The sequence below is a fragment of the Scyliorhinus torazame genome, chromosome 3, assembly GCF_047496885.1.
Source record: "Scyliorhinus torazame isolate Kashiwa2021f chromosome 3, sScyTor2.1, whole genome shotgun sequence".
In the NCBI taxonomy this organism is placed as follows: Eukaryota; Metazoa; Chordata; class Chondrichthyes; order Carcharhiniformes; family Scyliorhinidae; genus Scyliorhinus; species Scyliorhinus torazame.
Genome location: NC_092709.1, coordinates 272,616,658 through 272,644,611, shown reverse-complemented (window position 1 = coordinate 272,644,611; position 27,954 = coordinate 272,616,658).

Here is a 27,954-nt window from a genome sequence, read left to right as displayed (position 1 = left end):
AGAGCGATGAAAGACTCCACAGAGAGAGCGGCACAAGCCTCCACAAAGAGAGTGACTCAAAAATGGAAACAAGCAAACACTCCATAATGAACGCCATGCATGAACAAGACTATGAAGGTCTAATCACCTTATCTGCGCAACCAGCAGCAGACTACGAAAGTCTACCAAGCTCACGTGAACAACAAAAAGACTATGACAGTCTACCCAGCTTATTTGAGCCACCAGAACCCAGCTCATTTAACCAACAAGAAGACAGTCTACGCAGTTTACTTGAGTGACCAGAAGAAGACTATGAAAGTCTACCCAGCTCATTTAACCAACAAGATGACACTGAATGCCTACCCACTGTATGTGAGACAAGTGACAAAGAAATCAGAATTCCCATACAGGATGTGCAGGATCACTGACAGATCTCAGCTCGTCTGCACAGAAACACTCAACAATCAGAGGAGGGCTACTCATGTGTCCAGAGAGACCACGTCAATTGAAATCTTGAAGAGTTTGACTCTAGAAGAGGAGCACCAAAAATCCAGAGAGACCATGTCAATTGAAGCCGTGAAGATTTTGACTCCAGAAGAGGAGAACCACGACCCACAACAAAATGAAATCGTAAAGATTTTGACTCCAGAAGAGGAGCACCAAGACCCACAAGATAATGAAATCTTGAAGTATTTGACTCCAGAAGAGGAGCACCAAGAAACCAAAGGTGATTGAAATGAACCAGAAATGACTCCAGAATAGGAGTACCAAGGAAGCAAAGAAAAGGAATCAAATACACCACAAATGACTGATGTCACCAACATCAACGCAACATCAGATCATTCTCACAATTCTCAACAAGAAATGCTCAATGTAACAGATACCACATCGGACACTGACACCAATAACTGTGACAATGACTCAAATCATCCACACGGAACACTCATTGAGCGCAACAAGAACAACGAACACCGCAAGACGCACAGCAGAAACAAGAACAACAACAGCAACAACAAAAACAACATACAGCGCAACAAGAACAACAAAGACAACAAGAAGCACAACAGAAACAACAAGCATGACGAGAAAAACGACAAGAACTGCGAAAAAAAACAAAATAACAGAAACAACAAGCACAACAAGAAAAACAACAAGCACAACAGCAAAAACAGAAACAACAAGAATGACAAAAACAATAACAAGAACGACAACAACAAGAACGACAATGAAAACAACAAACACAGAAACGATAGCAACAACAACATGGTTCATCTCTGCACATGAAGGTAAATGCCACAGCACACTGCACAACAATGACAAGACTACAAACATGCCAAGGCATGACAAAGAATCTCATGAATTCACATCTGTTCCAGAACAAGCAAGCACGCCAGCTTTTAAGGCAGATGACACACTAGATCAATACCGCAAGCGCAGGAAAAATTCCAGGTTAGACGACAAAGATGACATACAGATTCAATACAGCAAGCACAGAAAAAAGTCCAGGTCAGACAATGGTGTAACACAGAATTGCTACCACAAGTATAGAAAAAAAAAAGTCTAAATCGGACAACAAAGCGATTCGGCCATTTGAACACCTCATGATGACTTGATGGTCACTTAAAAACAAGAACGCTGATAACGTTCACAAAGAAATAATGACATCAACATCACCACTTCAACAACAGAAGACGAAAGCAACTCAACCGAACAAATTCATAAAGTTTGGACTCACATATTTTTAAATTAATATTGGACTCATAAATATTAATTGACTTTGTATAATTATCAAGATCATCACAACTTGTACATAACATCATTTGTCTACCTATTTCACGCAAGCGAAAAAAACCTGAGAGACTAAATGTATCCACATTTGACTGACTAACTCATTGATTTTATATGGTGCATTTGCAAACTGCATCCATTATGTTTGTTCAATTGTCTTTACAACATACAGAAATGTAGAAAGGGGATGTAGTGATCTCTATATGTGCATGTGCACAAGGGGTTATTGTGTAGTGGTAGCACCACATGATCACTAGAGGGCCGGACCAACAGGGGTATAAAAGGCAACCACATTGGGTTTCTGGCTCTCTCTTGGGTGCACTGTGACCAGGGCAATAACAGTCTAGTTCAGATGGCTAGTGGAGTGACGTATAGTTACCGCAGTTAGATCTTGTTAACATTATCACGAGTATCAAAGTTAAAGTCAAGAACTCATGCAATTATTGTTATAGTTACTCAATAAACCTTTTGTTACTACTGGACGATGTTGAGTCTTCTTCATCGAGATTCAGAGGACCTCATCACTAACCAAGGTTTGAGTAGCACATGTTACCTACCACACAGGTAACAAAACATGCACCATGAACTCTTACTTATTATAGTAAGTTTTGATGTGGCACCTTATCAAATGGCTTATGGAAATCCAAGTGCACCACATCTGCAAGTTCCCCTTTATCCACATTGCTTGTCACTTCCTCAAAGTATTCTAATAAATTAGTCAAACATGATTTCCCTTTCGAAATCTCTGAAGACGCTGCCTGATTGCATTGAGATTTTATAAGTGCCACGCTATGACATCCTTAATGATAGTTTCATGCATCTTTCTTATGACACATGTTAGGCTAACTGGTCTGTAATTTCCTGCTTTCCTGTCTTCATTTTTCTTGATCTGGAGATGCCGGCGTTGGACTGGAGTGAGCACAGTAAGAAGTCTTACAACACCAGGTTAAAGTCCAACAGGTTTGTTTCGATGTCACTAGCTTTCGGAGCGCTGCTCCTTCCTTTTTCTTGACAGAGGAGTTACATTCACTACTTTCAAACCTGATAGGACAAATATAAGGTAGATTCTCCCAAAATGGGACTATGTCCCCACGCGCTGTACAAACGGTGGAGTTTTACTCTGAAAGTTCCTAGAAACAAGTTGAGCTAATTCAATGCTCTGCAGGGGACTAGCAGGGACCCGGAGTAAATCTCACAGCTTTAGCTGCGGAAACGGACCCCCGCACTTCTGGTTCAGAATCCGCGCATGTGCACAACGGCGGCCTCCAGAGGCCGCGCTGAGCTCCATGGCGGACCCGAACCGCAGAGCCAAGCTAAGAAGGGAGACCCCCCTCCCCCCCAATCGGCTGCCACCCGAGCATCAAACCACGCGGATCTAACCCCTGGCCGCCTATAAGGCACCCCACCCTCCCCCCGGTGTCAGATTACCCCGCCCTCGACTAGGGAAACCACGGACTGAGTCCGCATCCACCATGCCAGCATCCCGACCGGCAATAGGTGGTGAGTTCCACGCCGTCGGGAACTCGGCCGGTCGGGAGTGGAGGTTTGCTGGGTGAGCCTCTGTCATTGGGCCCTCAGCCACGCGGCGTACTCTGAGGTCACAGCAATTTTCGGGTCCCGGAGAATCGCCGAACCGGCAGCGGGCCCAATTACGCCGTGAAAATCGCGACCGGCGCGGGGCTGCGGAGAATCCAGCCCATAGTTTTACCAAATAAGTATGCACTGTTCCTTTCAAAGAAAACAGCAGCCGTTGAAAATGTGCTTCCTAGTCAGATTTATTGCCCCTGTCTCACCCAACAAATCATAATTAGAATCATAAAATCATAGAATTAACAGTGCAGAAGGATGTCATTCACCCCATCGAGTCTGCACCGGCCCTTGGAAAGAGCACCCTACTTAAGCTTGTGTGGAAATTTTCCTTCATTCGTTTGATTTCTCCTCTTTGAACATGGCCAACAGTTTACTTTGTTAACAAGCTAACCTTTCATTTATATATCCTAACTACAGATTTTTGTAAACTTCTATTACATTAATATCAGTAAAATCACGGTACACACAAACCTTTTGCTTAGAATTGTCTTTTCGGGTATGTTACTAAATCATCAAACTTGCATGTTTTATTTCTCCGTATAAATGCGTAATTAAAGAACAGAAAGAATAAGTAGAATCGATGGTAGCAATGTAATATGGAAAAAAATTGATATGGGATAAAATTAATTGCTTCATTAGTTTTGAGTCATATTGAGGCAGCAATTATTACACAAATTGTATCTTGTGATAACTGCGCACTCTGTATATACAAGTTTAATTAATTGAAAAAACTCACAATAAAGTGAAGCCAAAATTGCTCATGACTTACAACTGCCCTATTGAATCCTGGGAGATTTGTTATATAAATCCGGAATCTTGCCCCCATGGATCACATTTCTACAGTCCCAGCAGCACATGAACAATAGAATATCTAATCAACTTTGTCAGTGCTTACCCAACAATATTAAATTGTATTCCAGACCCAATCTTTATCCAACTATGTAAGAGTTAATCAAAACATTTGTATTGCTGTAGCTGCTTCTTATTTTCACATTATGGGGCAAAATAATTATTCTCATTTTTAGTCATGAATTTTCAGCCTTTGGCTCTTCACTCATGATCTAATTGAATAGCCTATGAATGATAATTTATCCAAGTCCTCACATTCGATCAAGTACCGCACTCTCCATCTGTGCATTAGATTTCCATCCATTGAAGAAAATGGAGCTGTGATGTCCTGATGCTCACATGTAACATTGGCATACCCAATGATCTACGTCAACCATTTCTTGGATCTGTCTTATATGTGCCCTTAAAGTTATATTTCCCAATAGACATGAAGACCTCTCTCATAACCTGGAGCACTAACTACCAGAATCATCCTCATCACTCTTCCTTGAACTGTGTTGATACCTTTTAAATAAACGGTGCTTAAAATTGTACACGTTTGTGAAAATGTAGCCTCACTTGGGTTATGGGGGCCGGTTTAGCTCACTTAGCTTGACTCCTGGTTTGTGATGCAAAGCAAGGCCAGGACCGTGGGATCACTTCCGGCATCAGCTGAAGGCCGCGCCTTCTTAACCTTGTCCCTTGCCTGGTGTGTGGTGATCTTCAGGTTAAATCAGCAGCAGTCAAGCTGGGACTTTAGGACTACTTTACCTTTCACCTTACCTTGAGCTATAACTTGTTTGAACAATGTCAGACGTAGCACAAAGGAAGGTGGTGGTTGTTATGGAAGGCCAACCATCTCAGCCCCAGGAACAACTTGGCAGGAGTTCCTCAGGACAATTCCCTCAGCCCAACCATCTTTGCTTCATCACTAATATTTCCTTCATCAGCGGGTCAGAAATGTGGATGTGCATGCATAACTGTTCAGTTCATTCATAACTAAATGTTTTAAATCTTGAGTCAATCCACTCCAATATGCAACAAGGACTTGGGAAGATATGTGGCAAGTAATATTTTCACCAAACACGTGCCAGGAAATGGCCATCTCCAACAAGAGAGAATCTGCCTTCTCCCCTTGACATTAAGTGGCATTGCCATCACTGAAAACCTATAGTGGGGCTTCTATTGATGAGAAACATAACTAGACCAATCCAGTAAATATGATAGCTACAAGAGCAGGTCAGAGGCTGGTAATTCAGTGAGGAGTAATTCACCTGCTCACTCCCCACAGCCTCTCCAGCATCTACAAGGCACAAGTCAGGGGTGTGATGGAATTCTCTCCACTTACCTGGGTAAGTGCAACTCCAACGGCATTGAAGAGGTGCCTCCACCTGATGGACTGCTGTAGTTCAAGAAGATGGCTTAACATGACAGTCCCAAGGATAATTAGGCCTTGGTAAAGATGCCCTCATCCCATGAACTAATAAAAACAGCTTTGAATTATGAGTCATATGGTTTCTTGTTTACAGGAACTTCATTATGAACTGAAATTATCACTGAATGGTGCACAACAGTACGCAGATCCTTTTCCTACCCCATATGTGAAAATATTAATTCATTGTAAATCTTCTCCATGGATATTACTTTCCAGTTATTTATGGTCTTTATCCCTTTATTTAATTGGTCCAAATTCCTTTGAAAGGCACCAACCAGCTTTATATCTGCAACCAATGTACACAACATAGGTTTGTGAACAAATTTTGGAATATTATTGAAAGTAGCCTACTCACAATTATTTACGAATACTTTGAGCATCAGGGGGTCCACAATAAAATTTCAAGAAATTCCATTTATCACATATCCAAAGATTGACTTTTGGGGCCCAAATTACTTCTCATTTTAGGATGGGATTGGAATAGTCATGCATGAAAAGTGGTGGTGTAGCAATACCAGCGTCTTTCAACCGATCCCAGAGCTAGTACCATTTTGTGATGGAGTTATTAATATGGGTAACTCAGTATTCACTCATAGCAGGTTGGTGCTACCATAATACTTGCAAATTGGTATTGCTGTGATCCCCCGGATATTTTTAACATTTAAAAAGTCATCAAAACTTGCAGTTAATAACTGAAAAGGATGGCATAACAGAATTTCACAAGATTTTATATTGTGGCAAATTACTAAAAACAGTATTAGCTAAACACCATTTTTATAGATAACTTACATTTTAGACATTCTCCGCCGGCGGGAGTCTACGTTTTGCCGGCACCGGGGGGTTTCCCGACGGCGTGGGGCTGCCCCACAATGGGAAACCCCATTGACCAGCCGGTGTTACGGAGACTCACGCCGGCCGGTCGGCGCAGAAATGTGGCGGGGCGGGTAGGAGAATTTCGCCCCAATGCATATTCCCCTTTGATATATCATACATCGCACTTACCATGGAATTACATTCCTTCTGGCAAACAGTCCGCAGTTAGTCCCAGCTTCCAATTTGTTTGCACTTCCTTTTTTGCAGAGTAATAACTTTGAATGATCACCTCCAAGTGCTTTTCTTTCTTTTTAGAGAGTTTCCTAAACCCTCTACCAGCAATCAAGTCTCTTGCAATGACTTGTCTTCCTGTCTGGCCACCCCAGAATTAATCTGCCAGAATCCTGTGATGAATATTGGAATGGGTCTCTTTGACTCGGATCTATCTCCCTCCAGGATCCAACTGTGGTAGTTCACAAAGCCAAAGAGTCCCTACTCTCTGCTGACCACGCAAATACTGATATCTATTATATTCATTGATTTGCAGGGAAGCCTGCAATCTGATCTCAAAAATAGCTTCCTCTGCACTCTTTATATGGCAATGTGGAACACATCAGCCTTGCGTCCAGGTAAAAATGTAAATTAGCTATTCTTGCCCTCAACACTATTTTTTCTTAAAAGCATCACAACTGTTCAACAACTCGATTATTTTAACACCTTTCTGGGACTTTGGGAGACCCAGATTCTAACTCAGAGATGGCAGCCATTGTCTCAAGCCATGATTTTTTAACACTATCATTCCAGTAACACAATCTGGGCCTCACTTTGATATTTAACTGCCCCAGGATTGATGCCAAACAGACTTCAGAACAGGTCACATGACCCAATCTCCATTTAACCTTAAATTAATGACACAATTCCAATCCTGTGCCAGGGGCTAGGGTTCGAATCTGGCCTTGGGTGACTGTTTGCAAATTCTCCCCGTGTCTGCATGGTGTTTTCACCAGGTGCTCAGGTTTACTCCCACAGTCAAAAGATGTGCAGGTAACTGGATTGTCCACGCTAAATTTCCCCTTAGTGTCCAAAGATGTGTAGGTTAGGTGGATTTGCTCATGACCAATGGGGATAGGGCGTGGAGTGTGCCTAGGCAGAGTGCTCTCTTGGAAGTTGGGTGCAGACTCAATGGGCTGAATGGCCTCCTTCTGCACTGTAGGGATTGGATGATTAGAATCTCAGCAACCTCATAATTGTAACAGCATCCTACAATGTACGTAGGACACCAATTCAATTTTCGGCCCCATCAGATGGAACATGATCCCAGCCATTGGAACTAGACACACAGTCAGCTAACCTGGAGGCTACTTTCCAGATGGAAAAGTTAAGGCTTTTGAATTATTTTTGTGAGGTGTTATCAGGTGTCATGTGAGAGTACCCTTTAAGAAATTAGTGTTTAAAAAATGTACCTTTAAGAAATGGAGCTGCTCATGTTACTGGAGTGATATCAGAGTGTGGGTGGAGCTGAGCTCCACTTCTGCTTTTTAGTTTCAGTTTGAGAAAGAGCTTGGGTGTGTCTGTGTTTTTTCAGTGAGCTGAATCTGAAGTTAAAAGTGAGCTGCACTGCTGTTGATCTCTGCCATCCAAAATCTATCTATGGATCATTTGGTGAATTCAGAAGAAGTATAAATGTTTTCAGTCTTGAATGTAAACCCTGATGTGCTCCTGTTTGGAGGTTTATTAAGTCTTTTGGATGTTAAAAGAGCAGCATACAGATTACTTAGTGCTGTATTCTTTCGGGGGTGTATTTGATTTACTGGTTGCTAAGATGTTCACTGTTTGTTTTAGAAAGGTTAACCGAGTTCCTAGAATAAACATTCTTTTGTTTTAAAAATACTGGTGCCATTTCTGCTGTACCATACCTGTAGAGTGGGCCGTGTGCTCCCCATACCACAATCTATTAAATGTTGTGGGTCAGGTGAAATCCATGATACACGTTGGGGTCCTCTAAACCCTGACCCATAACACAGGACATCTCAGGTCATGAAAGATACTATATAAATGCAAGTTATTTCATTGTATTCCCCCAGAACCTTGATGTTCTTTGATGGCAACACATGAAATTTTATCAAGCGCTGTATTAAAAGTCCAAGAAAATTATTTGTGGAGTGATCCATCGTTTGCAAAATAATGCAAACTCTTTGTTAGATGAACAATAATATATTTACAGGATTTATCTCAGGACACATATAATGTAATGGGTGGCATTTTCTCATAATTTGTCAGAATGTCAAGCTCTGACTGAAAACCATCATGTAGCTCTTCAAATGCATTGCTGAGTTTCCAGATCATATTTTCTGGCATTTTGACAAAACAGAAATCATGGGGCCTGGTTTATGCTGTCAGTCTGACGTGGCCTGATAGAGCTGGCAAGGCCAATTCCACAGAGAGCGGGGGCACCATGATCAGAACTGAAGTGAAACTCCCCCAAGGAGGCCCCCCCACCCCAACGCGAAGGCATTGGAGGTCCTGAGCTTCCCCCCTCCCAACCCCACAATCATGGGAGGCTCTCTTCCCCGCCCCCTCCGTGGCACAATCATCAGGGGCACCCCCTCCCCCCCAGTGGTGCCCACCCTCCCCCCACCGCAGCAGTATTGGTGGCGTTCCACCCACCTTGACATCAGATCCCCCCCCCAAAACCTGCTTCCCCCTCATTGCCCACTTCCCCGTGCCTGAAATGTCACCTGTCAATGCCCTCCCAACACTGCCAGCTCCCTAACCTTCAATGTCATTAACTTCAGGGTAGGGGGAATGGTCACGCTAAATTGCCCCTTAATTGGAAAATAATTAATTGGGCAATCTAAATTAAAAAAGAAAAAAATGCCGCTATCCTCTGCCTGCAGTTTTCTCCCCCCAATGGCCACTCCCCCATCACTGACAAGTCCACCCATTCAAAGGCCTTGGCGCTCTCCCCCCCACCCCACCACGCACATAACGGAAAACTCCCTCCCCATTTTGGCTCCCCGAGGGCCCGCCCCAGCACTGCCTGTGACACAGGTTGGCAGAACGTGGAATTGCCAGGTTGGTAGTGCCAACCTATGCCAGGTACAGTGTCAACCTCTGCTAGGGGCAGTGTCAACCTGTGCCAGCAGGCACTGCCTTTGTATGTCTCTCTCCCTTCCCCTCAGGAGCTGCTCTTACGTTTACACCTGGGCGGGATTCCGTCGACTGATTCACGCCTTCATATACCTGTTGTACACCTCACCGATGTGAGATATGAATATTAAGTGAAGGGGCATGTGGCCGGGGCTCGTTAATTATATTAAAATGTATTTAAGTGTATTGCAATGATGTTATTATCGTTCAAGGGTGGGAACCTCATTACATTATTGGTGAGAGGCTTGGAAAATCGTGAAACACGACCTCGCTGGCAAGAATGTGTTTCCCAATTCTTGCGGGATTTTGCGCCTACATTGATGTTCTCGCTGAGAATGATGGGTCTATAATTTCCAAGATAACCCTCATTCTGATTTTCCCAATAACAGAATCACATTTTGTTTTATCCTATTCTCAGTTATAACTCCCAAAGGATTTTCCCATTTACCCTGTGAGGAAGGGCTTAAAGAAACAACTGCGTGAAGTGAAAAGTCTTGTCACAAACACAAATGGCAGTTCCCTTTTTGTTCACTTTGCAAAGTATTCTAAAATACGTACAGTGCAAATACCCAGCACTTGGCTGGATGCGATATTGGTCTTTATGTTCCACCAACGTGCTTCATCTAACCTCATCAACATATCTTTTGCGTACCTTTCTCCTTCATTTGCTTGTCTATGTTATTTGCCTCAACTACTTAATGTGATAGCAAGTTCCACATTCAAACCATTTCCTGTTGGATTTATTCATGGCTATCTTACATTTATGGCTCCTAGTTCTAATTTCATCTGCAAGTGCAAACAACTTCTTTACACCTAATCTATCAAACTCGTTTGGAGAATTCTGTTCCGTTCTGGGGATTTTATTTAAGAAAGGATGTTAAAGCCCTGGAGTCAGTGCAGAGGAGATTTACTGGAATGGTACCAGGAATGAGGGTCAGAGAATCGCCGGGGGGGGCAGCGTGAATCCTACCCCGCCGACGCCGGCTGCCGAATTCTCCGCCGCCGGTTTTGGGGGGGGTCGGGGATCGCGCCGCGCTGGTCAGGGGCCGTTGGCAGTGGCCCCCCCCATGGGCCAATGGGCAACCCGTTTTCGGCCAGTCCGGCCGGCGTGGATTAGACAAGGTCCATACCGGTGGGACCTGGCTTTGAGGGCGGCTTGCGGAGTCCTCGGGGGGCCGCGGGGAGATCCGGCCCCGGGGCGGCCCCCCACGGTGGCCTGGCCTGCGATCGGGGCCCACCGATCTGCGGGCGGGCCTGTGCCGTGGGGGCACTTTTACCCTCCGCGCCGGCCTGTGTAAGGCTCTTCCATGGCCGGTGCGGAGAGGAAATCCCCTGCACATGCGCCAACTCACGCCAGCCGCCCTTCGGCGCCAATTGGCACGGTGCCATCCACTCCAGCACCGGCATAGCCCCCGGAAGTGCGGAGGATTCCGCATCTTCAGGGCGGCCCGACGCCGCGTGGTACACGCCACTCTTTGGCGCCGGTATGGCCCGCCCCGCCGATTGCGGGAGAATCCCGCCTGAGGAATCTTAGAAACAAGGAAAGATTATGGAAATTGGACATATTCTCCTGAGAGCAGGGAAGATTAAGTTGTGACCTTAGTTCACAGAATTTACAATGCAGTAGGAGGCCATCGGGTCTACACCGGTCCTTGAAAGAGAACCCTACTTAAGCTCAAGCATCCACCCTATTCCCGTAACTCAGTAACTCCACCTAACTATTTTTGGACATAAAGGGCAATTTATCATGGCCAATCCACCTACCCTGCACATCTTTGGACTGTGGGAGGAAACCGGAGCACCCAGAGGAAACCCTCACAGACACAGGGAGAAAGTGCAAACTCTGCACAGTGACCTGAGGCCGGTGTCATAATATACATCTATGTATATAATGGAGTTCAGACAGGCAGTGATTGACACACAGGATGACCAGTAAGCACACAGAACAGAGCAGCCAATCACCAGATAGGACACAACCTCTATCAAACTGGAGGCCTGTGACCAGTGATGTGCCTCAGGGATCGGTGCTGGGTCCACTGTTATTTGTGATTTATATTAATTATTTGGATGAGAATTTAGGAGGCATGGTTAGTAAGGTTGCTGATGACACCAAGATTGGTGGCACAGTGGATAGTGAAGAAGGTTATCTAGGATTGCAACGGGATCTTGATCAATTAGGCCAGTGGGCCGACGAATGGCAGATCGAGTTTAATTTAGATAAATGTGAGGTGATGCATTTTGGCAGATCAAATCAGGCCAGGACCTACTCAGTTAATGGTATGGCGTTGGGGAGAGTTATAGAACAAAGAGATCTAGGAGTACAGGTTCATAGCTCCTTGAAGGTGGAGTCGCAGGTGGACAGGGTGGTGAAGAAGGCATTCGGCATGTTTGGTTTCATTGGTCAGAACATTGAATACAGGAGTTGGGACGTCTTGTTGAAGTTGTACAAGACATTGGTACGGCCACACTTGAAATACTGTGTGCAGTTCTGGTCACCCTATTATAGAAAGGATATTATTAAACTAGAAAGAGTGCAGAAAAGATTTACTAGGATGTTACCGGGACTTGATGGTTTGAGTTATAAGGAGAGGCTGGATAGACTGGGACTTTTTTCCGTGGAGCATAGGAGGCTTAGGGGTGATCTTCTAGAGGTCTATAAAATAATGAGGGGCATAGATAAGGTAGATAGTCAACATCTTTTCCCAAAGGTAGGGGCGTCTAAAACTAGAGGGCATAGGTTTAAGGTGAGAGGGGAGAGATTCAGAAGGGCCCAGAGGGGCAATTTCTTCACTCAGAGGGTAGTGAGTGTCTGGAATGTGCTGCCAGAGGTAGTAGTAGAGGCGGGTACAATTGTGTCTTTTAAAAAGCATTTGGATAGTTACATGGGTAAGATGGGCATAGAGGGTTATGGGCCAAGTGCGGGCAACTGGGACTAGCTTAATGGTAAAAACTGGGCGGCATGGACTGGTTGGGCCGAAGGGCCTGTTTCCATGCTGTAAACTTCTATGATTCTATGATTCTATAAGCCAGAGAGCACCAGTTTTCCCGCTCTCTCAGGACGCAGCCTCTGGGACAGTCAGAGTTAGTGAGCAGGCCAGTGCAAACACCATGTGGTAGCTAGTAAGTCTGGTTAGGCTAGTATCAGGTCTCCAGTCAAGTCAGCATAGTGTCAACCCACAGTTGAACATGTATAATAGCTTAGACGTTAAATAATATTGTGTTGCATCTTATCAAGTGTTGGAGGTCTGTCTCTCGCTACACTGCATCAAGTGCAGTCCACATCGACCCAGCCTACCCAACACATCATGGTACCAGTGATTGATGCTGAAAATTGACGGACCTACCTTGAGTGTATCAGCGCTGACCAGCAAACAGCCATCCGGTGACATGGAAAACGTCCGCCCTCCTCCGCAGCTACGTATCGCCGGCAACCTCGGTGCAAATTGGAAGATCTTCAAACAAACGTTCCAACTCTATCTAGAAGCCACCGACCTCTAGGCCGCATCGGACGCCAGGAAGATTGCACTGTGGAAAATCCCACAGCCGGGGACCACATCATCCACATCTACAACTCCCTTACATTCGCTGAAGGCAAAGACAAGACAAAATTTAAAACAAGACGAAGTTCGACAGCCACTGCGACATTGAGGTGAATAAGAGCTTTGAACGGTACGTTTTCCAGCAGAGGCTTCAGGGTAAGGATGAACCTTTTCAATCCGACTCCCTTCGCCAGCAGCTCCTGAAAGTCAAGCAGCTCAACTTCACCATCGCTATCGAAACGTGCGTTCTCCACAAACATGCTAACAATCGGTACTCCCATATTGGGGCGGCAGAAACAGAAGAGCTAACCTCCCACAAGGCGGAACGGGTGCAGGTCATCGCACAAATGCAGGGCCTTGACGAGAGTGGCCATTCCGCCCGCTTTTCCCGGGCACCTGCTCATGCACGCCACGACTGAGGGGACGGCAAGATCGATGACCAGACTGCGTAGGTGCGTACATCGTTCGACCGTACTGCGCATGCGTGATGGTGCTTGGAACCTGCTGACGTTGGCGTCATGACGTGTCCGAATTGTGGCTCCGCCCATTTAAAGCGGCAATGTCCGGCAAAAGCACAACGGTGTCTACAGTGTGGCAAACTTGGCCACTACGCAACCCTTTGCAGACCTGCCCAGCATCCAGCGATCCCAGCCACGGCGCAGAAGCGTCCGTTCAATACAGCAGGCCATGCCAGACTCCGACCCCGACAGCCCAACAGATCCTGATGCTGCTTGCCTCAAATCTCCATACCGGGTGGGCATCATTACGAAGCATGTGCTGCCTTTCTCCAAGACAGTGACGCACCTCCCGATCCTCAGCGTGGATCCTGACGACGAGTGGTGTACTGTCCTCACAGTCAACAAGGTTTGCATCCGGTTTAAACTGGACACCGGCGCATTGGCGAACCTCATCTCAAAATCCGATCTCGACACCATCCGCGTCAGACCAAGTATTCTTCCACCGGCCTGCCAGCTCCTTGACTACAATGGCAATGCCATAGCTGCCAGTGGCTCATGCCAACTCGGAGTTTCCAATAAGTCATTTAAAGCGACACTGCGATTTGAGATCGTGGGACCTGACAGAGCATCCCTGCTCGGTGCTCGGGCCTGCAAAGTCCTGAACTTGGTTCAGCGAGTCCACACCATGTCATCCTCACTGGCGACAGCCTCACCTGATGAGAACTTCCAGGCTGAAATTGATATCATCACCACGCAGGACCACAACGTGTTCGATGGAATGGGCACACTCCCATACCGATACAAAATCCTGCTCAAACCGAACTCCACCCCTGTGATCCACGCACCACGTCGGGTGCCGGCACCCCTCAAGGACCGCCTCAAGCAGCAGTTGCAGGACCTCCAGGACCAGGGCATCATATCAAGGGTCACAGAACCTACGGACTGGGTCAGCTCCATGGTCTGCGTCAAGAAGCCGTCAGGGGAGCTTCGAATCTGCATCGACCCCAAGGATTTAAACCACAACATCATGAGGGAACATTACCCGATACCAAAACGAGAAGAGTTGACCAGCGAGATGGCTCATGCCAAACTCTTTATGAAGCTGGACGCCTCCAAGGCGTTCTGGCAAATGCAGTTGGATGCATCCAGTCGCAAGCTGTGCACATTCAATACCCCGTTTGGTTGCTACTGCTACAACCGGATGCCTTTTGGCATCATCTCTCCCTCAGAGGTATTTCACCGCATCATGGAACAGATGATGGAGGGTATCGAGGGGGTGCATGTGTATGTTGACAATGTCATAATCTGGTCCACAACGCCTCAAGAACACATTGATCGCCTCAAGCAGATATTCCACAGAATCCATGAGTATGGCCTCCGACTCAACAGAGCCAAGTGTTTGTTCGGTCAACCAGAAATAAAATTCCTTGGTGACCACATCTCGCAGCAAGGCATGCGGCCAGATGCTGACAAGGTCTCGGCGATCAACACCATCAAGACCCCAGAGGACAAGAAGGCGGTCGACCGCTTTGTAGGGATGGTTAACTTCCTTGGGAACTTCATTCCCAACATGGCGGCACATACCACAGCCCTCCGCCATCTCGTCAAAAAGTCGACGGAATTCCGGTGGCTGCCCGCTCATGAGAACGAATGGCGTGAGCTGAGTGCAAAACTCACCACAGCCCCGGTTCTGCCATTCTTCGACCCTACCAGAGACCTAAATATCCACTGACGTGAGCCAGGACGGTATTGGGGCGGTGCTCCTCCAACGGGGTGACACCTCATGGGCCCCAGTTGCGTTAGCCTCCAGAGCCATGACGCCCACTGAGCAACGGTACGCTTAGATTGAGAAGGAATGCCTGGGCCTCCTAACGGGAATCGACAAATTTGACGACTATGTGTATGGCCTCCCAAAATTCATGGTTGAGCCGGACCACAGGCCATTAGTCCACATAATCCAGAAGGATTTGAATGACATGACGCCTCGGTTAGAACAAATCCTTCTCAAGCTACACCGCTGTGACTTTGAATTTGTCTACACTCAGGCAAAGAACTCATTGTTGCAGATGCCCTTTCCAGGTCTATCACCACATCATGTGAACAAACTGACTTTGTCTGACAAATCGATGCGCAGGTGCAATTGTATGCCTCCAACCTTCCGGCCACTGATGAGAGGGTCAACCAAATTTGTGAGTAAACGGCCAAGGATCCTAAGCTACAGCGTGTGATGCAGCACCTCACGAATGGCTGGCAGAAGGGATAGTGTCCCCAGTTTTACAATGTCAAGGACAACCTGACGGTGGTGGACGGCATCCTCATGAAGCTCGATAGGATTGTGATTCCGCAGAGCATGCGAGCGATGGTGCTCGGCCAACTCCCTGAGGGTCACCTGGGGGTTGAGAAATGTTGACGCAGAGCTCGAGAGGCAGTCTATTGGCCGGACATCAGCGAGGACGTTGCCAACACGGTCCTCAACTGCCCCACATGTCAGAAATTTCAGCCAGCTCAACCCAAAGAAACTCTGCAGCAACATGAGATAGTGACCTCCCCATGGTCCAAAGTCGGTGTCAACCTTTTCCACACAAAAGGGCGTGACTATGTCCTCCTGGTCGACTACTTCTCCAATTACCCAAAAGTAGTGAAACTGTCCGACCTCACGTCGAAGGCGGTGATTAAAGTATGCAAAGAAACGTTTGCCAGGCATGGGATACCGCTCACGGTGATGAGTGGCAACGGTCCCTGTTTTTACGGCCGGTAATGGTCTGACTTTCCCTGCCTATACAACTTTTGTCACGTAACCTCCAGCCCCCACAAACAGCAGTCAAACGGGAAGGCCGAAAAAGAGGTCCATATCGTCAAGAGATTACTATGCAAGGCTGCAGACTCAGGCTCCGACTTCAACGTGGCGCTGCTGGCATACAGAGGGTGGTAAACCACTGTTACACCTGTATTCGGTGATGTACGGTAGTCCCTGCCTGTATAAATATGCGTGTCCTCCAGCCAGCAGCCATTTCGCCAGCTGCTGTGGGTGGCCACACATCTGATAGCAATAAAGCCTCAGTTGGATTCAACTATCGTCTTTGTCCAATTGACCGTGCCTCACAGAGCATCACCGCTGTCCACTGGGTTGTCACCCACGCAGATGCTCATGAACCGCACACTGTGAACCACGGTTCCAGCCATCCATGTTCCAGACCTTGACCACCTCAAGGTCATACAAAAGATGCAGCAGTTTCGGGCCCAACAGAAATTAGCATACGAGCTCATGCCACGGATCTCCCCGAGCTGATCCCAACTGATCGTGTTTATGTGCAGTTGCCTGACAGCGGCTGGTCCGCCACAGCTGTGGTGGTCAAGCAAGTGGCCCCAAGATCGTTCCTCGTCCGCATGGCTGATGGCTCCTTCCTACGACGCAACAGATGGGCGCTGCGCGGAGTTCCATGCCCGCCACCCAACCATGATGTCCCGCCTCTAACAATGCTTCCTCCGGATGTGCCCTACCACGAGGCCACCGATCTACCAGCAATCCTGCCGACCTCTGCGACCACTTCATTGGCGGCGGTCCCGCCTATCCAAGTGCAGGCGGCCCCTGATCCACCCTTGAGGCGGTCAACCAGAATTCGTCGCCCGCCGCAGAGACGAAACTTATAGACTCAACTTTTGCACAACTGTGTTACCTTATCGTTTTGACCTCTGTAAATATCATTTTTTTCATTTGCCCTATATCTGCACTAGCGACACCTTCCTGTGTACATAAGGTCATTTTAGTACATTCTGTATATAGTCCCGCACATATACACATCCACACGCACATGCACCTTAATATTTATTACCTCAACACACACAATACAAAAAAAAAGGGGGGCGGAGTTGTCACAATATACATCTGTGTATATAATGGAGTGCAGACAGGCAGTGATTGACACACATGATGTAAGCACACAGAACAGAGCAACCAATTACCAGACAGGACGCGACCACTATAAAGCCAGAGGGCACCAGTTTTCCCGCTCTCTCGGGACCCAGCCTCTGACACAGTCAGAGTTAGTGAGCTGGCCAGTGCAAACACCATGTGGTAGCTAGTAAGTCTGGTTAGGCTAGTATCAGGTCTCCAGTCAAGTCAGCATAGTGTCAATCCACAGTTGAACATGTATAACAGTTTAAATGTTAAATAAAATCGTGTTGCATCTTATCAAGTGTTGGAGGCCTGTCTCTCGCTACACTGCATCAAGTGCAGTCCACATCGACCCAGCCTACCCAACACATCAGCCGGCATTGAACCCGAGTCCCTGGAGCTGTGAGGCAGCAGCGCTAACCTTACTGTGGTGTTCAAAATTATAAACAATTTTGACATGGTAAAGAAGAATATTCTGTATCCACCACTTCGTAAGTCAGTGACTAGAGTTTCCAAGACCGACAACAAGAGACATCGGAGTGAGATGAGGAAAAGCTTATTTACTCAGAGAGCTGTTGGATTTGGAATGCGCTGCCTCAGAGAGTGCTGGAGGCGGATTTCATTGGAGGTTTCAAAATAGAGCTGGTGGGTGGGTTTTTAGTTTGGGGTTTCTGTGGGGGTACCTTTTAGTTAGGGGAACTCTGGAGAATTGCTTTAGTTAGGAGTCTGTGGGGGAACCCCCTATTCAGTGGGTCTCTGTGGGGGGGGGGTCCTCCTATTCAAGGGGTCTCTTGGAGGGTCTCTTTATTGAGGGAGTTTCTGGGGCGCTGTGGGGGAATCTGGTGGACATGTCTGCCATTGTGGGGGGGGGGGGGCGGGGGGGTGAAGGTGGCCCTCAGTGGGCTATTGGGGCAACTCCCTGAAGATGTTACCCCCTTTTCCCAAGGCGAGGTCCACCACATCAGAGCCACGTTTGTCTATACCTGTTGCAATCCATGCCCACGTGATTCCCAGCCCGGAGGACCAAAGTATCATGAGAGAACGAAGAGTCTGGTGCCCGGCTCACTAACTGGGTGTAAATAAGACCCGTTTCATCCATTTGCATCCTCACTAGGAGGCACGGGCAAGAATCCTGATTCCCTGTGACATCCAATTCTCCGCTGCATCTGGAAACCCGGTAACGGCAGCAGGAGGCAGAGAATCCAGCCCAAATGGTGGTTGAATAGCAGTGTGGATCTCACCCAAAAAGCTGGTGAGAAACACACCGCGAAACCCGCCCAAAATGATGCTTAGGACACGATTCTCTGGAAGACTCCTCAGTGTCATAGCGAGCGGGAACTGCCATGAGCCTCCCGGTGCTCGGCCAAGCGAGGCCGGCAACGCTATTCAACATTAATTGGTCCACTTAACGAGTCCCCACGGGCTTCTCGCTGTAAACGAAGGCTCGCCAGCTGATTCGCTGGCGCGGTGCTCACCAGCCCCCCACTAACTCAAGGCCGAACAGCACTTAAGCCGCTTTTGCCCAGCCAGCCCCAGCCAGCTCGCAACAATAGTGCTCAAAATTTGGGGATGCAGATCTGGTGAAGCTCCTAGACATCGTGGATGCCAGGAGAGATGTCCTGTTCCGCCGAGGGTACCGGAAGGTCAGCCATAGGGCTGCCAGTGCTGCCTGGTGGAGGCAGCTGTGAGCGCCTGGAGTGTGATCAGGAAGACTGGCCTCCAGTCAAGGAAAAAGGTGAATGACCAACACTGGATAGCACGAGTGAGTAGACACCAAACCCGTCCCCCCCCACGAGCCCCCAGGAACTTTCCACCACCATGCGAGCATCCACCTCCCAACTCTCCATGCGACCCCCAACTCTCTCGTCAACTTCCCTCTCCCTTCACACCCCCCAACCCTCCCTTCACATCCCCTCGCCCACACTTGAACCATGCATGTAGCTAATGGTGCCTTCTTGTCTCCTCAGGAAAAGCTCTTCACAATCGCCAGGAGAGAGCCCAGACTGGCGGAGGGGTGCCTGACATAAGAATCCTCACCTCCTTCGAGGAGCGGGTCCTGGAGGTGACCGGTGTGGCCGAGGACTGAGCAGTCACCAACGAGAAGGCTGGCGGATGCCACAGAGGTGAGGAACCACCGGGCTCCAGCAGAAAGACCTGTCAAACATGGGTTGTTATTGCCTTAGTGACTGATCCATCCCTCCCACAAACCGCATATCCATTCTCCCACAGGTCCTCCAGCCGTCGGCACCGGCCCTTTCCAGGCGGCACTTTCTCCAGCCTCGCAGGAGAACGCCTTGGAGGAGAGCTCCGAGGAATCCATCATAATAGTCGCATCACAGCTGTCATCGCCATCCTCCACCAGCACAGATACACGCACCTGGGTGAGGAATATTAATGGTCAGACTTCTGGGGCACAATCTGATGAGCATCATACAGCTGCTGATGTATATCAGGTAGAGGCCGGAACCTCCAGGTGGAGGTCTGCTGGATCCCAGGTCCCAGCTGGGTCCCAGCCTGATGCTGAACCTATGGAAGAGGTCATGCCAGAGCCGACGGAGACAATAGGCTGCGGCCGGGATATTCAGAGGGAGATGCCAGCGGTACTCTAGCAGGTCCATAGCAGCTTGGAAGACTCCCGAGGCTATTGCTGCAGCAGATGTCGCTGGCAATGCATGGCACCGAGGCCAACACTGCTAGGGTGGTGACTACAGTGGAGAGCCTGGTGCATGGCGGCACCATTAGTGAAAGTGTCGAAGGCATGGCTGGGGGTCTTGGCAGAATGTTCGACTCGCTGGGGGCTGTGACCCATTGCCAGGCTGACCTTGATGAGGTTCTGCTGGACATGTCCTGCTCTCAGATGGGAATAGCCGAGGCGCTGTGGAGCTTGTTCCAGTTGCAGGTGGGCACTGCCGAGGCGCTGCAGAGCTTGGTCCAATCACTGAGGAGCATTGCCAAGGTCATATATTGAGGTTATATTGAATTAGTACAAGTCACTGGCACAGCCTCAATTGAGTGCTGCCTCCAGCTCTGGAAAGTTTAGAAGGATGTGGTAGCATTATAGAGGATTTATAAATAATATTTGTTCTTGAGATGTGGGCGTTGCTGGCTGAACCAGCATTTCTTGCCCATCCCTCATTGCCCTTGAACTGTGTGGCTTGCTAGGCCATTTCACTGGGGGCAGTTAAGAGTCAATCGCACCACCATTTGGGTCTGGAGTCACAACTAGGCCAGAAGGGTTACGGCAGCAGATTTCCTTCCCTGAAGGACATTAGTGAACCAGATGGGTTTTTAAAATAATCGGCAATGGTTTCATGGTCATCATTAGATTTTTAATTCCAGATTTTTATTGAATGTTGTCTTTTAAAAGCAATTAGACAGTTAAATGGGCAGGGTGGGTATCGAGGGCTATGGGCCAAATGCAGGCAAGTAGGACTAGCTTAGTGATAGAAACTGGGTGGCATGGACCAGCTGGGCTGATAGGCCTGTTTCCATGCTGCAAACATCTATGACTCAATGAATTCAAATGTCACCATCTACCTTGGTGGGATTCGAACCTGGGACCCCAGATCATTATCCTGGGTGTATGGATTACTAGTCTAGTGACAATATCGCTATGTCACTGTCTCCCCAGATGCAGAAACAATTCACAAGACTGGTTCAAGAGGTGAAGAATTTCAGTTTTGGTGATAGACTGTTCTCCTTAGAGAAAAGAAGGCTGAGAGAGGATTTGATAGAGATATTCAAAATTATGAGGGGGTCTGGACAGAGGAGATGGGGAAAAGCTGTTCCCACTCATGAATGGATCAAGAACAAGAGGATACAAATAGAAGTAATTAATAAAAGAAGCAAAAGTGACATGAGGAGAAGCTTTTTTATCCAGGAAGTGTTAAGATCTGGAATGCACCACCTATTAGTGTGATGGAGGCAGGTTCAATTGAAGAATTCAAAAGGGAATGAGACAATTATTTGAAAAGGAGGAGTGTGCAGGGTTATGGAAAGAACATGAGGGAATGGTACTCGGTGAGTTGCTCATTTGGAGACACAGTGGGCCAAATGGCCTCCTTCTGCGCTGTGATAATTCTGTGATTCTGTGGCTTCAGTTGCCTCAGCCCCAACCTCTTCCTCCAATTCCCTCCTTACACCTTTCTGTTCCTGTAACACACATTCCTTAAAACCTACCTCTCTGACCAAAATTTTGGTCATCTGACCAAATATCTCCTTAATTGGCTCAGGGCTATACTTTGTTTTATAATGGTCCTGTGACATATCTTTGGGCATTTCATTGTGTTAAGAGCACTCTATAAATACAACTTGTGATTATTATTGTTGTTGTTGACAAAGCCTCAGCGAGTTGTGTTTCAGGTGCATATGGTCTCAACATTTACTTTACATTTAAGATCAATGTCTGTTCATTTGTTCAATACATTTTTCCTTATCATGTTATCCTGCTGTTTGATGATCTGCAGACTGATCAGTGTGCCCTGGTCGCACATCTTTGTCAGAAAGGCATTTATATAAATGCAATACCTGCATTTCTGCTGCTCAAATATTTGATCTTTTATTCTCCTGCCTCACATTCCGTTGAAGCTTGAAGAAATGGTTACTGTTGAATTTCCAAAGAATTGGACACAATTGAACTCATCATAGTCAAATGTCCCATGATGCATTAGGTTGTTATTGTTCAGGAGTTTGCTATAGTTATTTTATTCAATCAATCATCACACTCATACAAACAAAGAACAAAGAAATGTACAGCACAGGAACAGGCCCTTCGGCCTGCGTTGATACAGATCTTAAAATAACATGGATCAGGATAATAGCTGCTTATTCTCATTTTTCCTTGGAGTTTTTTTCTTCACATCACAGGCGTTACTTATTCATACCTACATTATAGATTTCTGAACCAAAATGACCTGATCTGGAATTTATTCGTTGATATTCAATTGTAATGACTTTGTAAAAAAAAAACACTTAATATGTCGACTACTTCATCATTCTGTATAAAACTTCCATGCGACTTATTAAATAATGGTACGATCTGTTCTTCAGTCCTCAATCTGCCTCTTACAGAGCTGAAAAAATTCTTTGGATCCTTCTTGGTCTTATCTACATTCTGATACCCAACTGTGCTCTCACCTCTTCTAATACCAGTTAACTTATATTCAACCGAATATTATGACTTTCCATTCTTCTCTCAATAGCTTCTGATAAAAACAGCACATTCAGAATTTCAAAGACTTATTCTTCCTGTGCCATGAAATGGGAGAAGGTATTTTGAAACTGACAAACAATGTATGGAAGCCAATATGTAGGGCATATTTCAATGACATATTTTTTTAAATGACGATCATCATCAGAGCAACAATGTCGAAGTATATAAGTTTTTTCATTCACAGCTTTGTGAATAGCCACTCCGGAGGGCAAGAGTAATCAAGGGGCAGGAGTAGGTCATTCAGACCCTAGAGCCACAGATAGGTAAATATTTCAGTAAAAATCTCAATAGTAATCAAAGCTACAGCTTTCCATAGAAAACAAAATGATAAGAATTTTGCACAATGTCATTTTTTGAATGTTCATACATTTTTAGGAAGATGTGACTCAACCTATCAGGTAACCACTGATAACAACAAAGCAATTGAAAGGAAGCTTTTACAGCTCTTTTCATAGAACAGTGCTTATGACCGAAGGTGATAATCAAACATCTGGGTGATGGATGAAATTCTTTTGACTTCTCCATCCTTACATCCCACATTAATGTTCTACTCTTTGATTCAGATCCACTGTGGAGATGTCATTCCTGCACCTTCATTGATGGCAACAGCTTCAGTCATCAAACTCCTGAACACCGGGGATCGTATCTAAACTTTTCTTTTCACCTTTGAGCTTCTCTTCAATATTTGCATCTTTCACTGTGCCTTCCCTGACCTACTTCCTTAATTTTCTGCTCTCGGACCACCACTCCACCTGTAAACCACCTTGAGATATTTTTTGATGTAAAACGTAGTGTATGAATGTGAGTTGAAATATACTATAAAGTTGAAGCTCCTCCAATCTTTCCTCATTTCTCATCTATTTTACATCTTGGATTAGCATTGTCATTCTCTGTCCTCTTTCGCTGTAAACAAGTTGAAAGAGTGGTTAATGAGGGAAAGGGACCGTATGAGAGGGGGGGTTGGTAAATCAAAGGGAAACAGCAAGGTAATGAGCAGGATATGGATTTGGGTAGTGTTAACCAGAGTGTGGCAGGAATGGACAGTGCTTTCAAATTAAAAGCGCACCAGCAGATAAAGCCAGCGACTGCAAAAATGGCAAAATTACAGATCTAAATGCTCTGCATCTGAATATGCACAGCATTAACAAAAGAATGGATGAATTATTTTAACAGATAGAAGTAAAGATGAATGACCTGATCACCATTAGAGACACATTATGGTAGTTGACTAATAATCCAGTAGACCCAGGCAAATGTACTGAGGGACAAAGATTCAAATCCCACTTTGGCAGTTGGTGGAATTTGAATTCAAGTAATCATTTGGAATCAAAAAGCTGACGATGAAACAATTGTCAATGGTTGTAAAAACTCATCTGGTTCACTAATGTCCTTGAGCGAAAGAAATCTACCATCCATACCTGACCTGGCCTACTTATAACACCATGCTCACAGAAATGTGGTTGACTTTTATCTGGCCGGTGAAATGGTGTGGCAAGTCCCTCAGTTCAAGGGCAATTAGGGATTAGCAAAAAATGCTGGCCTTGCCAGTGATACCCACAGCCCATGAAAGAATAAATTAAGAAATTGGAGCTGGAGTAGACCAGATGGCTCATCAAGCCTGCACCACCATTCAATATAATAATGGCTGATCTTGGCTTAAACTCCACCTTCCCTTCGCCCTTGATTTTTTGAGAGACCAAAAATCTGTCTATCAAAGCCTTACATATATTAACCAATGGAGCAATAGCAATCCTCAGGGATTGAGAATTCCAAAAGGTTCACCACACTGAGTGAAGTGATTTCTCCTCATCTCAGCCCTAAATCATTGGCATCTTATCCGAAGATCAGGCCCCATCTTTCATATTCACTGACTGATAGAAACAATCTCTCACCCTTGCCTACCCTTCAGAATTTTGCACATTTCAATTAGATTGCCTCTCAATCTTACACTGCAGATAATGTAAGCCCAATTTACTCAACTTCTTATTATCAGACGACCCAATCATCTCAATAACCAATTTAGTGAACCTTTGCTGTACAGTCTCCAATGCAGCTATATATTTTGTTAAATATGGAGAACAAAATTGCACACAGTATCCCAGTTGTGGTCTCACCAAATCCCTGTACGATTATAGCAAGACCTCTTCATTCCTGTACTCCAATTCTCTTGCAATAAAGGCTAACATGCCATTTGGCTTCCTAATTGCTTGCTGAACCTGCCTTCTAACTTTCTGCATTCCTTACACAAACACAACCTTTGAACATCAACATAGAAACATTGAAAATAGGTGCAGGAATAGGCCAGTCGACCCTTTGAGCATGCACCAGCATTCAATATGATCATGGCTGATCATGTAAATTCACTTACAAGTTTTATCCATGTACATCACTCGAAGGGAAATTATTGGGGGATAGGTCCCCATATAGTTCAGAAAATTATTGGACTACTGGTGAAGGAAGTCAAGTTACTGGAGGTTTTGGATATTTTGTTTCAGAGGAAGAAATGTTCCCTTACTCATCGAACAAAATATGTAAATAAATTAAAATTTTAAAAGTCACAGGAGCAGATCAATCATTGATGGCAGCTGATAATACAATTTGTATTCCAGGAGGTTTTATGAAGGAAAATGTAGTAGTAAAAGGTTTTAATGGAAGGGATGAACCTTTTTCTTTCAGTAAAGTCAAATTAATTTGTACATGGAATTATTCCAGTGTGAATTATTCATAAATTATGTACTGGAGGAATAGATTTCATCCAAGGTAATGATTTGTCATGTAGCAATAGCAATGTGATGACAACGATATTGTTACAGGCAGTTGACCATGGTGATCTTCACATTTTTTGGGGAAACTACTGTGGAGAAAAATGAGGCACTTATTACAGATAAGAAGCAATTGAAGGAAGACCTGAGTAACACAAAAAATCAACTTTCACATAAGAAAGAGGAGTTTGCGAATGAAAAAATACACAACTGATAAGAACAGTTTACAAAATAAAACAGTTTATTTCCAGAAGGTCTTTGAATTTCCAGAAGGCCTTTGACAAGGTGCTGCGTAGGAGATTTAACAAATAAGTTAAAAGCCCATGGTGTTGACGGGAAGATCCTGGCATGGATAGAGGATTGGCTGAATGGCAGGAGGCAGAGAGTTGGGATAAAGGGGTCGTTTTCAGGATGGCAGCCGGTGAATAGTGGTGTGCCTCAGGGGTCTGTGCTGGGACCACAACTTTTCACAATATAGGTTAATGATCTGGAACAAGGAACTGAAGGCACTGTTGCTAAGTTTGCAGATGATACAAAGATCTGAAGAGGGAGAGGTAGCATTGAGGAAGTAAGGGGGCTGCAGGAGGATTGGGACAGGCTAGGAGAGTGGCAATGAAGTGGCAAATGAAATACAATGTGGAAAAGTGTGAGGTTATGCGCTTTGGAAGGAGGAATTTAGGCATAAACTATTTTCTAAATGGGGAAATGCTTCGGAAATCAGAAGCACAAAGGGTCTTGGGAGTCCTTGTTCACGATGCTCTTAACGTTAATGTGCAGGTTCAGTCGGCAGTTAAGAAGGCAAATGCAATGTTAGCATTCATGTCAAGAGGGCTGGAATACAAGACCCGGGATGTACTTCTGAGGCTGTTTCAGGCTCTGGTCAGACCCCATTTGGAGTATTGTGAGCAGTTCTGGGCCATGTATCTGAGGAAGGATGTGCTGGCTTTGGAAAGTGTCCAGAGGAGGTTCACAAGAATGATCCCTGGAATGAAGAACCTGTCATATGAGGAACGGTTGAGGACTCTGGGTCTGTACTCGGTGGAGTTTAAAAGGGTAAGGGGGGGTCTTATTGAAACTTACAGGATACTGCGCTGCCTGGATAGAGTGGACGTGGAGAGAATGTTTCCACTTGTAGGAAAAACTAGAACCAGAGGACACCATCTCAGACTAAAGGGATGATCTTTTAAAACAGAGATGAGAAGGAATTTCTTTAGCCAGAGGGTGGTGAATCTGTGGAACTCTTTGCCGCAGAAGGGTGTGGAGGCCAAATCACTGAGTGTTTTTGAGCCAGAGATAGATAGGTTCTTGCTTAATAAGGAAATCAGGGTTATAGGGAGAAGACAGGAGAATGGGGATGAGAAAATATCAGCCATGATTGAATGGCGGAGCAGACTCGATGGGCCGAGTGGCCTAATTCTGCTCCTATGTCTTATGGTCTTATGGTCCAACAATTGAGAATCAGAAAAGTGGATTGTTTGACTGAGGATTTGAACTAGCGAAAGGATAAACCTGAAAAAGCAAATATGGAAAATGTTTATCTTCAGTGAAAGCTTGGTGAACTTCAGATATTTATGAAATATCATAGAAAATGCCTTGAACAAGAAAAGGAGGTTTTGGCAAACCTGAATAATTGGTTGAATGCAGAATTCAAAAGCAAAACTTTTTTTTAAATTTAGAATACCCAATTCATTTTTTTCCAATTAAGGGGCAATTTAGCGTGGCCAATCCACCTACACTGCACATCTTTGGGGTGTGGGGGGCGAAACCCACGCAAACACGGAGAGAATGTGCAAACTCCACACGGACAGTGACCCAGAGCCGGGATCGAACCTGGGACCTCGGCGCCGTGAGGCAGGAGGGCTAACCCATTAAAAAGCAAAACTAACAAACTGTTCGAACTTCATTGTGAAAAGAACAATAATATTTCTGAACTTCAAAGCAAAATGGAGGAAATGAAGAAGAAGATAGATGGTATAGTGCGCCACAATTCGGAAGTTGTTCTTGTGAATAAAAACTCACTCTCGAGCAATGATCCAGCTGAACAAAGGACTGGTCCAACTAATATTACTGATACATTAAAGTCAAGAATGGACAATACGAAAACATCCAAAGTACTTGCAAAATTGGAAATTATTGAGTGTCGCAATACGAAAGTTGCTCCTGTGAATAAAACTTCATTGTTGAATGTCGATAAAGTTGAGCAAAGAACTGATCCAAGTAATATTACTGATGTATCAAAGTCAGTAAGGGACAATAAGAAAACAACTGAGGTACTTGTAAAATTGGAAAATATCAATTGTCAAACAGAAGGGCTGACATTGCAAAATGATCTTTCTGAGTCAAAGGGTTCGATTCTCCGCCCTGCGATGCTGGCAACGTGGATCGTGATCAAGCGGGGATTGGGCGTCCGGCAGAAATTGAGGTTCGCACCGGTCGCCAAATTAACCATCGTCCCGCTGGCAGTGAGATCAGGGTTCCAGCCCGTGCGCCAGCGGGAGGATGTTA